General features: G+C 37.8%; 1 protein-coding gene across 2 annotated transcripts in view; it reads left to right on the top strand.

Moving 5' to 3' along the window:
* The window catches only part of CDKAL1 (CDKAL1 threonylcarbamoyladenosine tRNA methylthiotransferase), a 436,369-nt gene that overhangs the window by 108,616 nt on the left and 315,658 nt on the right, over nt 1-12,095 (top strand). The window lies entirely within an intron of this gene.

Raw genomic sequence — 12,095 nt, forward strand, 5'->3', positions numbered from 1 at the left:
AACATATCGGTGCTTGTGGTGTTACAGCTGTTTTTGCAGTAGAAATGCTGTACCTTGAATTATAGCATCTCATCAGCTACTAACTAAATAACTTCGTAGGGCTGTCTTGTGTTAGACAAGGCAGCAAAGGTACTACCTCAGCTTTTTTCAGAAGGAGTTGACTGATGAACTACAAGCAGTCAGCTGCAACAAAAGCCTGCACTGCTTCTCAAGATAATTTAGCATATGTGGAGCTTATTGATGGTATGGTTGGGCTGCTTTCAGTGCCTGCTGTAGCTTCTGTAAAGCTAGTTTGCTTCTCTTTTTAGAACTGTCATGAGAGCATGGCCTCTGCAGCTCCAATGTTTTGAAGAGCGATGAGTTTCATGCTAGGAACTCGAGTGTACTAAAAGCAGCTAAATGTTGTGGTGAAAATAAATCCTAACTGGACTCTGTTTCTCACAGCTTGAACTCATCAGTTTTCCTTAAAATGAAAACTGAGAATATATTCAAGCAAGAAAAAAAAATAAAAATAAAAAAAATGTGCTAGTTGTTTTGTTTCCTACACCACGGGTTTAGTTAGGTGCAGTAGAACACAGTATGGGAAAAATAATGAAATTTTAAGATGTAGGCAGCTAACACTTCTGTTAGAAAATTTGAAAATTTTCTTAAATTAGTTGTATGTTGAGGGTTATATAAATTAGAAATCTATCAAAGGCATTTGAAGTGTACTGAGGTAGTGACAGACAAATGTACTTCACTTTCACTAGAAATAAGTGATAACACAAATTCTTAAAAAATGTGGTGACAGGCCAGAGATGCATCTGTGCTCTAATGAAAAACTGTGACTGTAGTTTAAAAAGTCTACCTGATTATTTTGAGGAAGAATTAATTATGAAAATTCTTACTTTTGAATACTGTCACCTTATGTCACTCAAGCGTTTGGGCTTTGGGCAGCCTGGTGTAGTGGGAGATGTCCCTGCCCATGGCAGGGGGTCAGAATTAGGTGGTCTTGAAGGTCCCTTCCAACCAATTCTGTGATTCTATGATTCATCCTAAATCTACGCTGTACTTAAATCCACACTTCCATGGGAGCAGTGTATATATGAAGACAGCATATATGATACATGCTTAGCACCTTTCAGGAGTATTTATGCTGAGGCCTGGCCTCAGGCATAGGGGTCGGCCGTCTGACTGGGCCCAGTTAGCAGCCCCTCCTATGTGGATTTCTGGTATTTTCTCTGGAAAAGAAAGTGTCTCTTACACTGTTATTTCCTAGAAGATCTCTTTGATTTGGCCTTGTAAAGTTAAATCAGTCATGTCAGGCAGGTAAACTGAAAACCGATACCCTCCCCCCGAAACATGGGGAGTTTCGTTTGCTCTTCACACTGTATCAGAAACTACACATTAAGGCTGCTTGGTTTACTCATCACTTTGAATGTTTGCCAGTCTTTCTGAGATTGAGGGTTTGTGCAACACTCAAACAGTGAAAGTCTGAATGTGGTTCATTTTATGTTAGGCAGTCATTTGGCTCCAGCGGCTCCAGTGTTGTAACGTAGTTAAAGGGAAAGCTTTATCCACTGAACTGGAAAAAAGCTGTAGCCAGTCTGTCTCTTGTCTCCCACCATGCAAGGCTGGCTGAATTTTGACAACAGGATGATGGTCTGGATTTTGGAACATGGTTTTGGTTTTCAACTTGAGTAACTTCAAACAAGTCAATCTTCACTTTTTGGGTTGTAAAATTGAGATAGAGAGGGCTATGCACCTTGTGGGTGTGAGGTTAGAAAAATTTTCCTTGGACAATAGAAAAAAATTGTGGATGAAAGGTGACACGTAAAATGCAAAGCAACATTACTCTGAGTTTTTTTTTTTTAAATAACAAGATTATTATTCTATTAGACAATTATTCTATTAGACAATAATCTAATCTATTAGATTATTTTATTAGACAACGGGATAGTCATCTGTAGCATATCGTGACTTGCTAAAACATCTGTCTGTTGTGCATGCTTGCAAAACTAAATTCCATGCATGCATATTGATACTGAAGTAAAGCCTTCCAGTAGGGGTCCTAATGAGCCAGAAGGGTGTTGGGTTATTCTCAGATATTGTGACATACCAAGGGATGTTTCAAGATGCTTGATTTGTCTTTATTTTATTTTTAGCAAGGAGCATATTAACTTTTACTTAATGTACAGCAGTTAGCTCTTACAGGCGTTGAAATTCATTGGATGTAACTGCATGCTGTAGGTAGTTGAGATAATTATAGTCTGTTTGGGGACAGAGAAAACAACCTTCAGAAGGTGGGCTTTTCAGGCACTGACTTGATTATATTTCCACTTGCCTCTAGCATGGTTTCCAGCAGATTTATCTTTTTATTATCATGCCAGAAAACAACCTTCGAACAATGCAATTTTTTGTTAGCATAGCAGTTTGCCTGTCTGACGGACCACTTCAATTTGAATTTAACTCCTCCAAAATAAGCCTGTAACTTTCACTAGCATGCTTGTATTCTCTAATGTTGACCTGTCAAACTGGATAGAGAAAGGCAAGACTGGTGATTTTTGCGTCAAGATTATGTGTGTATATTCTGTGTAAGTATGTTAAAATCGAACAAAAAATCTGTCTGCCCATTGGATTGGAAGGAAATAACTCTGGTCGCTTTTTCTCTGAGTTTTAACAGCTCACTGTTCCCCCTTCAATAGAATTCCTCATTAGGCATCTGTTAGCAGTCTCTACTTGTTTGTGTTTTGCTCTGAGCTGAATCGTTTTCTTGATGGAGTGGAGTGCAACGACAGCTATAGCTCCGGGGCTGGGCTGAGCAGGCTCGTGTACAGAAGGGCAACCTCCATCACAGAATGCATTCACAGATTTTGTCTATCAGTGATCAAAGGAGTAAATATGTTTCTGTTCAACAACAGAAAGCACTTAGACTGCACTGTTCTTCTAGCTGGCAAAATAAAGCACAGGTAGGGAAAGTCAAAAAGCTGGAGTGAAAGAATGGAAAAATAAGGCAGAAACAACTGCACATTTAGGCAATGTGTTCCCCAGGAAACAGTAACGAATTACAGGAATGGAGTGTGCACTGCTTTTGGTTGTCTTGCTTTATGTCCAAGATTGGAATAGGAATGCCATTGGGCAATCCCTTTATTCAACAGTAACAGGAAGAATGCATTTTGAGAAATGGATGACTTGCACAGCATCCTTATACTTAGAGATAAATCAATGTATAGTAATTTAATATCCTTTTAAGACATTTTTGCAATTCTTAGAGATCAATGTTCATTGTCTAACAGCACTATTATGTAGTAAACAGTTCCTATGAAGTATCAGTGCCTTTGTGCATACAGGAGAAGTCCTCTTTTTTAACTTAATTCTTTAGAATTGGTTTGTTTCATTCTTTTTCTTAATTTGATATGTAACTTGGAAGAACACTGTCTAGTGATTGAAGTTAATTGCAGTATTAAAATAGTGGTAAGTTATAGCAGACATATCGAGACCAGATAATCACTTAGTCACAGCTCAAACAGCCTAAATGAAAATGTTTTAAATTAATCTGAGAAAATATAACATACAATTCTGAATTAATGTTTTTGTGGTCTTAAAAATATTTGGTGATTTTAATTCTGCATACTGTAATCTTAGTAAAGGTCAGGTTCTTTATATCTGTTCAACTGTGAAATTTGGAGCACTTGTTATTCTATGAGTTGCACCTGTGTGTTCTGAGAACTGTCAAGTTTGGGGGCTTATTTACATACAATTATCAATCAGACAGCAGTCTAAATGAATGCATGTGATGCTGCCTGATATTGTTGCTTTGTACTGAGGATGACCCCGCAGCTGTCCAGGAAGTAATGTGAAGAACTACTTTCATTTTTAACTTATTTACATTACTAAATGCCACAGTGATAATCAATAGTAATGCAACAGATACCTCTGCTGACTTCTGTAGTGTTTTTAATATACGTCTGTAGATGATTTTATGTACAACCTACTGAAATATGTTGTTTCGTCAAATATTTTACTTCAGGTAGAAAAGGCTTGTGATCTTTCTGCCAGTGTATTTTTAAAACAGTCAGCAACTGCTTGGTCTTCTGCCTTTTGGCACTAAGCTGAAAGCTTGTGGTAATATGTAAGGGGGAAAAACAGTCCCAGGTTCTTTTGGGAAGGCATTTAGGCAGTCTGCGTATACAGCATAGTAATTCACGTTCATCTTGAGTCAGCTCATATTTGTCAACCAGGGGAGAATGGGTTCCAGGAGCAGTTGTGAAACTTCAGGGCAGGATGGCAGACCTCATATACACTGACAAATCACGAAACATTTCCTGTAATCCATTTAACCCACCATCCCTTGCCTTCTTGCCTATCCTTCCATGAATCCTTTATGCTCTGCTTGTTCCCAAATCACCCACTGTTTCCTTCTTACATGGGTTCAGCCTAGTGCCCTCTGTTTCCCCTTTCTTGGCCTGGTACACCTCAGTGCCGGTAGCGGCTGGCAGGCCAACCTCTTGTCTTACATATTCTTTGTTCTTTATGTTTTTTAATGATGTTCCCCTCCTCCCTGCACTCATCTTCCTCGAAAAAAAAAAAATCCACTCAGGAAATTACATGGCACAACAAGCTTGTTCTAAGTGGACAGCTCTTGTAACATGGAGATTTCTTTGTTAAGCATCTTCCTGCTCATGCCGGGTGTGCTAACAGCTAGTGAACTGTTAGAAGTAAAACACTAGAATGCTGAACTTGCAGCGAAAGTGCATGAACTATTATTTAGTGTTGTTGGGAAATGTTCTTAACAATTTCTGCCACTGGAAATGGGGAACAAAGAAGAAAGACTACGTAGAAGTCTTTTAAAAGATGGATTTTTCATGAAGAATGGTTGAATGAGAGGTGCCCTCCAAGTTTAAGCTTTCATTTAATAAATTAAATAGACTTCTACTTTTTGCTTAATAGATGCATCATCTTTATTGAATTCAGTGTAACAAATATTTTTATTGGTATAAATGAGATGTGCTTGAGATGATCTTTCATCTAGCTGTCAGAGAGGGAGACCTCATTGTAGTCTTTCAATACTTCAAGGGGCTTAAAAAAGAGATGGAGAGTGACTTTTTGCATGGACAGAAAGTGATGGGACAAGGGGGAACAGTTTTAAACTAAAAGAGGGTAGACTTAGATTAGATTTTTGGGAGAAATTCTTTACTTGGGGGTGGTGAGGCACTGGCACAGGCTGCCCAGAGAAGCTGTGGATGCCCCATCCCTGGAGGTGTTCAAGGCCAGGCTGGATGGGGCTTTGGGCAGCCTGGTCTGGTGGGAGGTGTCCCTGCCCATGGCAGGGGTGTGGCACTGGGTGGTCTTTAAGGGCCCTTCCAACCCAAGCCATTCTATGATGATAATGATAAAAAGATCCATATTAAAGACTTCAATGCTATAATTTTTCTTTTACTGTACTTTCACTTCAGTCTCTGTCTAGATATATGCCATTGTAAAGTGTGGATAATAACTAACCAGATGTATGAACAGATTTTACATTTTAAAAAGTACTTGAAACTTTAAGTGAAAGATGTTTTATATTACTTAAACATACACCATTGCTGCTGGAAAAGGAGTATTTTAATGGTCTTTGCATGGTTTTTATCCACCTCCCAGTTTTAGGATGTTGGTGGTACAAATAAATGAATACACTGTTACACAAGGGATTTAGTAGGTACACTAGCTATATTCCTATAGATACATTTTGTTCCCAGAGTGCCAGTTCTTGATTTGTCAGTCCCTTCTGAAGCTGCAACTGAGCACTTAAGACCCTACTTTAAGGGGAAGGAGAACACACGAGAAGAAATACAATTCAAGTAAAGTAGATGCCTTTAATTAGGAAAAAATAGATAGTTCAGCTGGAAGGGACCTGCAAAGTTCAAGTCCAACTGCCTGACCATTTAGTACAAGAAGTGTTCAAGGTCTCTCCAATTTGTCTAATGAATTTAAGGTAATAGATCAGATTGTGGTGTGTTCAACATAACATGCTGAAGGCACAAATGTATGCTGCCATGGCCTCCTACTTTGGTTTTACCAGTTGAAGTTGATCTCAGAATTTTCTCCTGAGGCTAACGAGTGTTACGCTGTTAGTTCCGTTTTCATGTGATATTTTACAAAGTACTCTTCTACTCCAAGTAGTAAGTTTATTCTTGGTTTATCTGCAGTCTGATAAAAGGGTTCCCAGTTCACAATGTGTTTTTCATGTGAGCACTTCCAGGACTGAGCTCGTGAGCAGCTTTCCTCAGCTGCCCACCCTGCGGCTAAGGTATGGTGTTGTGTCCCACCCCTATATTACTACTGTAAACTGGAAAACTGCTTAACACAAACCGTTCTTGCTATGAAGTAAGGCTTTCTGAACTGGTGTATGTGAATTATTCAGCTGAGACCCCATCAGCCAGACCCCACAGAAAGTTTCATCTTTGAGGTCTTGATTCTTAAGCAAATTGACATCTGGTAGCTTCTACAGCAGTGCAATGTTCATGTATCGTGAGTCTGGGGGAAAAGGAACGCAAGTGCTGAAAGTGTGCCTAACAGGATAATTGATCGGCTGTCTAAGATATTTTTCTGGCAAACTAGAAGTCACTATTTCAGTTTCTGCTGCATTTCCTGCAGTATTAACCAGGTACACAGCGTACTGTGTTTTTTTCAAAACTAGATCATGTCTTTGTATAAAAAAGTCACTTTATTTCCCCTTATGTTTTCACCATTTACGCTAGCAAACATACCTGTGCACACATCAGATATTGCAAAAGGAAGGTATTCCAGTATCTGATACCATTTAGAACTAAAACTTGACATATGCTATGAATCAGTGTTTAACCTGGCAGTTAAGCACAGCACCCCAGATTCCTAAGAGTGAGTTCTTACTTGGCGAGCAATAGCCATTAGTGAATCTCTGTTTTGGTACTTAAGAGCTTTTGTTTTGATAGCGATGTCTTCTAATAGCAGAGTTTATATTTTATAAACAGTTCAAAATCATCTTATGTCTGTCATTAGTCTCCAGCTAATTCAGCATATTCAATTTGTGGTAAATACTGCTTTAGCGGAAATGAGCCCAAAGTTTCCAGAGGCTCATATGTACAGAGCCACAGTTCTGTGTGTTATGTGGAATGGCTGTCAGGCTTTTACTAGTCACACTTGAGATAAGTTCCTTCTAATAGAACTTTTTGTGGAAGTAATGATGTCCAAAATCCTGCAGGTGTAATCAGGAGCAGAGTAAACTAATAACGTTTAGCTGGATAGGTTCTGGATTGTAACTGCCCTCATCTTGAAGAGGTTGTTGATTCTTCGGGATACTGAGTAAAAACTGTTTTGTTGGCTATTTGAGTATGTCAAATGATTGATCTATGCTGTACTTTGGGATAACAGAAGTGACAAAAAGATGAACTTCTTCAGTTGAGGCTTTCTACCTGTGACCAGGTGAAGTTCTGTGGGATTTTTTGCTTGGTTTTGTTTTTAGTTTTTAATTATTATTCTTGTAAGTATATAATCAGCAACTTTGCTTTGTTTTTCTTAGTTGCTTCAGGTGGTGTGTAGGAATCTGTGTTACCATAAAGTGCTGTTTGCATTTCTGTTTAAATGGTGTAGTGTATTTGCAATACTTTCTAAACAGTGATGCTGGTTGTCAGACGTGCAGTAGCTGGGAATATTTAGCTTCAGATATGTACTTTGTAAGTTAAAACATTTTTTTTCCTTTTTTTTTTTTTTTTTTTAGTTTCCTGCAAAGCAAATCCGTTGTTAAATAGCTGGAAAGCAGTAACGAACTATCAGTCTGTAATTCCATTAGTTTTGTTTAGCAAGAATACTTTTTCTCCCCTGTGGACAAACAGTAGTTTCCTTAGCTTTCTAAATTGCTCTGTGCTAATGATACATCTGGGAAAGAGAGAGGTTTTCTTCTGCCTTCAAGTGAAACCATGATCTCTGATGATTTTATGAGAATTTGTTACATTTGTACCATATGACTGTACGATCTTGTTATGATACTGAACATTTTCACTGAATTTTGAAAGACCCTGTATTTTCCTGCTGCTCTTGTAACAAACTGGTGATTGTCAGTAAAGTTGGGAAACTCTCTTTCCTGCTTTGCTCCCACCCTCAGTGGTGAGGAGTCCTTGTTGATGCTAACTTCTCCTTCTCTCTTCAAGGAAATCTGCTTGGAAACAGAGATCTATTGTCATGTCCCGTCTCCCCCCCCAGACTGATTAGCTTTTACTGGGAATGCAAACAAACTGGTTTTGCTATTTTTATACATAACAGATGGGCAACTTCTGCTGTAGGGAGTCTGGCTTGACAAATTGAAGTTCAGTGTAACAAGGTGCCTTCCTACACAACTAGGTGTCCCTGCGACCCACTTGGACTGTTTGGCTTCTTTCCTAACTGAACAGTGCTTTCAGAAAACTTTAAACATCAAATTTAAATGCCTCTATATTTCTACCACAAATGTTCCACCCAAAATGAGATACTTATTTTTGAACTGACTGTGTTGGGTAATTCATAATTGGATTTCAAACTGATCATTTGATAAGGATTAGTGACTACACGAAGCTGATCTTCTGCAGTGTGGATTATCTCAGCGAGTAATGTGTTTAACATTTCAAAAGGACTAAAGAAAAAGTTAATTATCTGGGAAGAAAAAATTAGACGTGGGGTTGGGACTTGCGTGAGAACTTCTTTGGTTAGTCTGCAATTCTGCAATTGGGAAGGGTGGGAAATATAGCAATAAAGGTCTAATCAGATGATGTTAAGGCAGGTTTTTGTTAGATCTGTGTGACAAAAGGAGGAAAAAAAAGTAAAAAAAGGATGCAAAATGAGTATTATATAATTCAAATATTTGGCAAAGAGAAACTAATGTTCCTAAGGGGATATCTGTGGTGTGCAGCTCTAAGAATAAAAGGAAGTTTATGAACATTAGAATTAAAAAGGTAGATTCTACAAATTTTTCAGTTGCACAGAAGATAGTGTATAAATGTGCTGCCTTCTTAAAGCTGCATAGTTTGTGATAACAGACTGATGTTAAGTTTAACAAATTTTGAAATTCTGAGAAAATGGCATCAGATTAGGAGAATGCTGATATTGAGCTGTTGTTTCAGTCTGTTGATTTAATAAGAGGCTTTCTTTGTCCTAGAGAGACCTTATGCAAGATGAGAGATATGAGATCACGATTTATGGTCTACGGAGGAAAGTTGTTGACAGTCATGGCAAAAACATCCAGTGTTTTTGTATAAATGTTGGGCTTATGTATAATTACCAGTCCGGTATTTAGGCTCTTTCTGAATTTTTGGCTGGTGGTCATGTGGCAGATGAAGTTCTGCCTTTATACAAGAAGTTTATGTATGGCTGTGGAGTCTGAAAAAAGAGTGAAAGAGCATATATGCATTCAGACAACTCCAAAATACATCCTGTGGTATGATTAGGAAATTGAAGTTTGTGTTGTATGGATTGGATACATTCTGGAAGATGGTGGCTGGTTAGATACTGGCTGTAGTTCAAACCCTCAGTGTTAGGTTTCTCTAAATTACCATGATCTGACTTTTTGTTGTAGTAACATATTGCAAATACTGGTCTGGAAGACTTGTTGGCATTTTGTACACTTTCTTTCCATGTTATGCATCCTTTGTATTTTGTCCAGCTTTGCAAAAGGAAAATTCATAATAAAATTATGATGTTTTGGGTTGTATTGTCCAATATTAAATATCATTAATGAGTTGCAAACTCATAATACAGGGAATGTGTATGTGGAATACAAAAAAGAATGTGAATAGAGTTTGTCATGGATTAGTTGGAATAGTATATTAAGGTAATATTTTTTTAAAGTTGAAAGCATGGAGAGTCAAGTTCACACTGTCTAGAATGCAGAAAATGAAATCGAAGGAGTTGGCTTTTTTAAATCTATAACTTTTGAGTTACCTGCAAACTCTGAAATTATTCATATGATCAAATTATAGAATGGCTTGGGTTGGAAGGGACCTTAAAGATCATCTAGTTTGAATCCTCCTGCCATGGGCAGGGGTGCCACCCACTAGATCAGGTTGCCCAGGGCCTCGTCCAGTCTGGCCTTGGACACCTCCAGGGATGGGGCATCCACAGCCTCTCTGGGCAATATACTTTTATTAAGCTGAGTAGTCTTACTGAATATTATAATTCATGGAGAATACGACACATGCTGCACCTGCTCTGTTTTTGTACTTTAAAACTCATAAAGCTAATATATGACTAGTAAAAATGCATCTTCCTACTTTTTTCTGAGTTACTTTTTAAAGGAAAAGGTATTTGAGGCAAAGTTTGAGATAAGTTTGCTGTAGCAAGTAACACAGTTCTGTTTTACTTTTGTGTTTCCTAATTTGTTATCTGTATTATTGACATAGTAATTTTCTGATGCTGAAGACATTTCAGGCAGGGTGGAAACACAATTTATCTGTCTCGGTGTTATTTTAGATGCATCTATTTTCATAGAGAGGGAAATCATTTAGAAAATAAGTATAATGGTACAAAATCTCTTTAAGCTAACCTTGCTTTACACGCAAGATCTTGTCTGAGCCTGCCTAATGCCTGTCAGAGGAAAGACACTTACATACAGCATCTGATAGCTTTTTCAGAAAGTGGTAAATAGTGGCAGGAATTGTACAGTAAGCAAGTATTCAGTAAATTGATATATAGTGTGAACAGAGGTGGAAAGTAATTTTTGGTACAATCATGGGAGTAGGAAGGGAGAATATAACTAACAGCATTTTAAGGTGAGTGCATTGGGAGTGAAGGCTCTTGAGTATTCAGAAGATCATCAGAGTACAACTGGCCTTCAGTTGACCCATGATCAGGGCACAGAACGGGGTAAGCACTTTATTTAAAAAAAAAAAAAAGCCTTTGAACAGTGCAGCACCACTAAGTTCTATGGAAATGGATTATTAACACCAGATAAGCGAACTAAAGTTTCTCCAGTGTTTTATAACATTAAGGTGTTTTATACTGTTAAACCTAAGCCACCTTGGGTTGAGGGTCTGGTAATAACAATGCAGAACTTCTCAAAGTTATGCTTCGGTACTTCTGTAGTGTATTTTGAGAATATGAAACAGAATATTTTAAAGCAAATTTTAGGGCCACAAGGTATGAACTGTAAAACATAGTTTCTTTGAAAACAGGATGATAATTTCCAATGATATTCAGTAGAATTCTGAGGTGCACTAAGTGGACTTGGTTGAGAGTATTGTATTATTTAATGTACTGCTCTAAGGTGTCTGCAGAGATGTGTGTTGTATTAAAACAAGAAAATAATTAAAAACACAAAGTAGTTGCATAGGAAATGTTGCTTCAGCAATTAATATTGCTTAGGGGTATTTAAAGGTTGATATTTACTTATTATTTATCATTATTACTATTTCCATTATTATTTGGACTCTCTATGTCACAGGGAAACTTGATTGTTGTAACTTTTGCATAGATTTAATGTGTCTGAAGTTCAGAGAAGGAGCTTCAACACTAAAAACCTTTTTCACTAGAGAATGAATAAGGGCACCAATCTGTCTTACAAGGAATATTTGGGATCCCTTGGAATTTACAGCCAGAGTCTGTCTTCATTTCCTATACAGACCTGTGTGTGATCGCTCATCAGAAACTGGATTGAGACTGAATGTGCATTATACATGTAACCAAGGACTAGCAACAGACAGAAATGACAGAAATTCAGGATCTTTAGGGAAGTCAAATTTGGAGCAATAGCACCTCTGTTCTCTGGATGTCTTTTGTTGATCCAATGGAATGAGCGTAGAGTAAGCACACACTACTGCTGGACTGATGGTGATTTAGGGACCATTTGAGAAATCAGTCCTAAAATGTAGACGATTTCTGGTGCAAGACATGTCTGGAAAGGTAGACATTTACCTGTGAGCTTTTATAAATGAAGGCAGAAGCAGAACTGCAGAAAATAATTTTTTTTTCTTCCTTAAAATTAGAGATTATTTGTCACAGAAACTTCATCTGTAAAGCACCTAGCTGATTTTGCGTAGTACTCACAAAATAACCTTTAAAAAATATTCATTACTCTCATGTTATGCTATATTATGAAACAAGTTGCTGCTCAGTGACCCTCAGCAATG

This window comes from Anser anser (genome assembly GCF_964211835.1).
Source record: "Anser anser genome assembly, chromosome: 2".
Lineage (NCBI taxonomy): Eukaryota > Metazoa > Chordata > Aves > Anseriformes > Anatidae > Anser > Anser anser.